Source organism: Morone saxatilis, unplaced genomic scaffold, assembly GCF_004916995.1.
Source record: "Morone saxatilis isolate NCDOM2014 unplaced genomic scaffold, NCSU_SB_2.0 Contig15, whole genome shotgun sequence".
Lineage (NCBI taxonomy): Eukaryota > Metazoa > Chordata > Actinopteri > Moronidae > Morone > Morone saxatilis.
The window spans coordinates 14,279,289-14,285,337 of NW_023339707.1; the positions used below are offsets into that span (position 1 = coordinate 14,279,289).

Consider the following 6,049-nt stretch of genomic DNA (forward strand, 5'->3'; position numbering starts at 1 on the left):
TTTCCTGCAATGATTAGCTTGCATTTGACACGAGATCTGCTCTATAATGCTTCACTGTTGCATGTTAGAAATGGTGAAGGAATGTCACAAACCGCTCTCTTCCTGTGTGCGCGTGTTAGTATGAAATAAAAAACGGCCGCTGTGCATTCAGAGTACATCAGCCTCTGTACAGTACAGTCTAGCTGTGACTATATTTGTCCTCCCCTCCTTCTCTCTCTCTTGCAAGGGGACAGGAGAGTCAAGAGTTGGACGGCTGCCAAAAGAGGCCGGCCCGCCATGCAGCTGAAACTTTTACAAGCCAAGCAGGAAGAGACACAGGGAGCGATCGAAGAAGAAAAGGAGGAAAAGAAAAAGTGAGAGAGACATCTAAGCTCCTTTCTTTCCGTCTCACTGTCTCTCTTCTCTCTGTGTCTGTCTGTCTCTCTTTCTTTTCTTATTCCTTGTTAAAGCCATACTGTATTTGCCCGCCTTCATTGGCAGGGGGTAAGTGTAAGGCTGGAGGACAGGACGGGAGGGGTGGCTGGGTGGGGGTGGGGGGGTACTTTGGGTTCAGAGAGTTCAGCTGAGGAGAGAAATAAATGCATAAACAACAAAGGAGACGTGACGTCAGGTTGAGGGGCTGTCCAACCTGCTGGCTGAATCTGAGCCTCCATGGAAGAACCGGATTGTTCGCACCACGTGTGTGTGTGTGTGTGCGCCTGTGTACAGTATGAATGTGTGTGTGTCCATTGTCCTATCTTCAAGAAAAGACTCATGTGGAGTTTAAGCAGAGAAGCTGGACTATTGTGGTCTGTTTTGTCTTCGCGGTGAGTGTTAGAGGATTGGGAGAACCCTCCTGTGTGTGAGTGTGTGTTTGGGCAGTTTGGGGACTCAGTAACTCAGGTATTACAGCAGCTGGAGGTAACTGTGTCACCTACAAAAGACACAACAAGCTTTGTTTTTTATCTTCAAGTGGTTGGTGTGAGTTTTAAAATGAGAGAAAGAAGTATTTGTTTGCAATTTAATGATAAGAAGTATTACAGTTTTTTAAAATTACACACATTTCAAAATGATGTCAGCTCAGAAGTGACCTCTGATTGGTTGGCTCGGCTCGGGATACCCGCTCAAATGCCAGCGATTGGTCCACACGCAGGCTGTAGAAGAAGGTCCGACATTTATGAACAGATGGATTTATGTTCTCTCTCCTAATGATTGAGGTCATCTAGAGGCGACAGCTCACTGATCCAAGATCTGCATTGGTGTTCAACTGTCCTGCTGGTGTGAGAAAGCAAAGGGAGACCTGGGAAAGATGCCAAAGACTGTGGAGGAAAAAAAAGTGACATTCTCTGAAATATCCACCCTCCTCGCTCATTGATTCATTTAGCTGAACTCCCTCAAACCCCTCCCACTTAGGAGGGCAGATATTATCCCCGATGGAGGGAGAGGACAAATTTACGGAAGGATAAAGGGAGACGAGAGAGAAAAGCAGGCAGAATAAAGATGTCGAAAAAGACAGTAACCCTCCCTGGACTTAAAAGAACTTGACTTTATGTCCAGCCGTTTAGAGTTCGAATCTCAAGCCAGTTTTGATCTATAGTTAAAATAGTGAGGTGGAACAATATGGCAGAAGTGTCGGGATTTGCTTGTCTCTTTCGCCATCTGTCTGTTGCTGCAGGATAGTATATAAGTACAGTACAAGGTGAGAGGTGTGTTTTGGATGTTAGATGATTAACATACAAATTCTCAGCATTCTTCCAGCTGCTGTCCCACTGCTTTGTGTCACTGTCTGCTTACGACAGTTTACGCTTCTCTTTCTTTTTCCTGTCTTTCTGTGTCTCACTCTCTTTCTTAACTCTTTTTCTCTGACCCCTCCTCTTTCTGTTCGCCCTCTCTCGCTACAGCATGTCCCTCCCTTCCTCTTTCTGTGTCTCTACACCCCCCTCCCTCCCCTCCCTTTTCTCCCCTTCCCTCTTGGCAGCAGTGCCAAAGTGGGCAGGCGAACCGAGGCAAACACAGCACAGGGCAGAGCAGAGGGCGATCCAAAGGCTGGCGAATTGATTATGTGTATGTTTGTGTTTTGAAGTGTCCTCTGTCCGTCTGTCTGATTGTCTGTTTGTCTCCGCTTTGGTCATACGCAACTGCAAGTAATGTGAGTCTATTGTGAGTCTGTTATGGAGCTTTTCTCTTTTTGTTGTGCAGTGTGTTTGATACCGTGGCTTGTGTGCGTTTTGTGTGTGTGTTATAGGGCTGTGTGCGAGCAGACGTCCCTGTGTCACCCTGTGTACGGACAGACGCACTCACGCCAGTAGGAGGGGATTGTGGGAAGGGGGTGTAGCTCTCAGAGGGTGTGCTCTACTCCTCTCTTTTCCCTTCTTCCCGCCATCACGGCCCTCTTCTCCTCCAGTCCTCCGGCCCAGCCCGCCGCTCACGTACAGGCTCCAGGTATTTTTCTTTTTTATCCTGCGACACCTCTTCCCGTCTTTTTCACTGCCCTAAAATCTTTCTCCTCCAGTTCCTCTCGCCCTCTTCTCTGTCCTTCATCATGGTCTTCCTCCTGTAAATGTGTCTATCGTCGTCGGTTGCCACGCTGTACTCCGCTCGCCGCCATTTTGGCTCAATGGGCACAACAGGAGAAACTTTTCTAGAGCTCAGAGGGACTCCTTGACTTCCTGCTGACCATCGTCTTTCTCCTGCTTCCATGATCTCTTTTTTCTCTGCCCCTGTCCCCTTCTTCCTCTCCCCTCTCTGCTCTAGGACAGCAGATTCTGACAGGGTGGTGAACCGTCTTTCTGTGGCTTTCCATACTAAACAGGTGTCTCTTTGTAGACTGGCAGGAGGAAGGGCAGGCCTTCTTGGTTACTTTCTGACCTCAGAGGGTTGACTGAGCCAGAGAGCCGTTGTTGTGTTCAGGTCAGTACAAGTTTAACCGCTGACCAGTGTTGAGGAGCTGCACCCACAGGACAAGTGAGACACTGGCAGGTTTCTTATCATCAAGAGCCGGTATAAAAGCTAATACGAGGGCAATATTTACTTTGTTTTTCATTACCTTCATACACTGTTTGCGCTCTCTGCCACTGTGGAAACTCAGATATGTGGCAGTTATTTCACACAAACGTGTATGGGGGTGAGTTTTATCTTTATGCGATCTAGAGGTGTGACAGTTTTTAAAAGGTGGCAATTTTAATGTTTGTCTTGACACACTGCGTCATAGGTTACTGTGTTTGATACTTTGCACTTCAGAGGAAACTGTGGCAGAAATGAAACTGAGTTTCAGACAAACAGACAACACTGTAAAGAAAAGGGAAGGTTGCTGAGCAAAAAATGCAGTTTAATGTTGGTCTTCTTATCCGGTAGTTCTTTCTTATTTTATCAGTAAAGCTGTTGATTTTTTTTTACCCGTGTGACCTTTCCGTTTCAAAAGAATGGAAATGTGACAGTAGCATTTGTCTTATTGATGTCTATCTTACTCAGCTGCAAGAAAACAAGCCTATCATTCATATCACACTGCATATTTTCATTACAGTCTCATGTCAGAGGCCAAAATGCCCTGAAACATAAGCGAAATATTGTTTCACCCTCCGAATTGCATAAAACAGGATATCTAAATTAATCAACAACCGATTTGATCTTTCAAGCTACTTTTAGAGGAGAAATTGAACACGCTTGAATTATATGAAATATCTGAATATTCTATGTACAATATGGGATCTAACTGGACTGCTTAATGTCAGTACTGTATCTTGATCTAAATACGGGTTGGTGTCAAGATGGCGCCTTCGTGCCACGTGTTTAAGAAACAGTGAATATGGGCAGACCCTTTCAACACACCCCTCACTATTTGTTGGTACACTACTCCTAATTCCTCTACATCAGCCTCTGTCATTTTAAAATGTTCAGCTGTGGCATTAGGTGGCAGATAAATTCATGAAAAAGAACCGAAAGAACCTCTTTTTATGTATATTGACACATGACAGCGACGTGAGGAAAATGTTAAGAAAGAAAAATCTCGAGAAAAAGAGAGAGAACAAGGGTTACAGAGACAGAAAGAGAGCTAGGAGTGGGAGAGCTCTTTCCCCGCCCCTCTCTTATCCTCGGATGAACTTATCGTGTTGCCTCATAATGTTTCTGAGTTTTTCTCCTAGAGGCAGTCAGGCTAACTTCCTGCGTTCAGCCTCAATATAGCTGATTGGCTGATATCTTGGCTGACCGGCCGCGGTTTGCAGCGAGGCAACAGGAAGTTTCTCTTCTCATGCAGGAAGCTGCAGCTGTTTCATCCTGACATACACCATTTTGCACTCTTGCACGCATACCCTTTGTATACAGGCACCAAAATATGCATGCACAGCCCCTTTGAAAGGGCATACCTTTCAAAGTGTGTTTGTGTATATGTATGTATGTGCATGCGCATGCGTGTGTATCGGCTCCTCTGTGTGCCATTAGTGAATGCTGTAACATGTGGGCGTGTAGCAACATGCCAGGCCAGGCATCTGAGCTATCAGAAACATTTGAAACCATGGTAACCACATATCTCATCAGCACATTAGCAAAAGCATAGACAAGTGGAAAAGAGGAGAGGGGAGAGAGAGAGTAAATGAAGAGGAGGACAGAAACCTCTGACGTATATTTTCTTCACTCAGAGGTTTTAGAGACACATCTGGCCACCTGGGTAGTTGGAGGGTACTCTTTAGCGCTGTAAGACACCAGGGATTCAGAAATTGTCCTCTTTTCTCAATTTATATACATATTTACAAATACATTTGTTATGTTTTGACAATCTTACCCGAGATGCTAAAGGAGAATTATAAAAGTGGAAGGAGTGTGCGCCCTGATACCTTTTAATACTGATTTTTCAACTTTCAACTTGGAGTATGCAGCCCTCTATCTTGCAAAACAGCGAGATGATGGCAAAGGACTGGAAGGATTTTCATTTAATTAAGATTTAGTAAATGATCAGTATCAGATAGGAGGAGCTTCTTTCACATACACGGGTCAAGCAACTGTGTTATGTTGTGTGGTCGTGCGTGAGTACATGCATATGGCAGCGCATTTCTGTATACATGTGAGCATGAGCCTTGTGTGTTTGCGCTTGGTTAATGAGGATATACGAGAACATCAGAGCGGGCACCATGCCAACTGGGCACGGAAGAGGCTCAGCGCTCCCGTCCTTCGTCCTTTAATTTTGGAATCAGGCAATTCCTTAGGGAGTGGGGAAGATGAAAAAGCAGGTATGATAAAATCACCATAACACTCTATTGAGGATCAGCCCTCTTTCTCGTATCTGCCAGATGCCTGGACACAATTTCTCTCTCGATTAAGACTGGACACGAGTAAGACAAGACATCCGTTCGCATCTTTGTAACTGTGGGAATTCTTCATCCTGCCATTTATTGTGTGGCATACTTCCTCTGCCAACTCCAGCGCCCCCCACCGCTCCTCCCCCCTTCTTGCCCACCATCACCACCTCCTTCCTCCCTCATTGAAATTCTGCCTGGCACACAGACACTGCCCATTCTTGGCACAAAGCTCAGAGAGAGAGAGAGAGAGAGAGAGAGAGAAAGAGAGAGAGAGAGAAACACACAAGAACCTGTACCAATCGTCTGGTGCCCCGTCCGTTGTGTCTGCCAAGCATTCAACCCGTCTCGCGGACCAAGGGACCAGGAAATCCAATAGGTATTTCCCTGCCTCTGCTTCCTGCGAAAATCTGCTCCAATTCGGAGGAGTTTTATTGGCAACCGAGTGTGCTGTGTGTGTTTCGGGATTTGCTGATTAATTTGTGTGTTTACGTCGTTTGTATTGGTTGAGGAATAAATGCGAGGAATCCTGCATCCTTTCACAGTGTAGGGGAGGAAGCTAAGGCCTATTGTTTCCACAATATTTTTCGGCTTAATTTTCAACATGGGTTTTGATTGTTAAAGATGGCTCGGTATTGGTGTTTTTTTGTGTGTGTTTTGGTAGCACGGCAGGTTGATGTTTGGAGTTTGTGAAATCTGCATTAGAAACACTGGTAATTCAGTTTAGCAGCCTATTTGATTTTGGAAACTTAGTCCACAAAAGAGCAGGAATAAGTAGA

The 6,049-nt window shown here is 45.4% G+C and overlaps 1 long non-coding RNA gene across 2 annotated transcripts in view; it reads left to right on the forward strand.

The window, feature by feature from the left end:
• The first annotated feature begins 1,697 nt into the window (after positions 1 to 1,697).
• The window catches only part of LOC118324114, a 7,679-nt gene continuing 3,327 nt past the window's right edge, over positions 1,698 to 6,049 (forward strand). The window contains exons 1-2 of one of the 2 annotated variants that reach the window (XR_004796543.1): positions 1,698 to 2,043; positions 2,225 to 2,421. This is a non-coding gene — a long non-coding RNA (uncharacterized LOC118324114). Of the gene's footprint in view, positions 2,129 to 2,224; positions 2,422 to 6,049 lie in introns of both variants that reach the window. The other variant, XR_004796542.1, reaches the window with a different exon arrangement.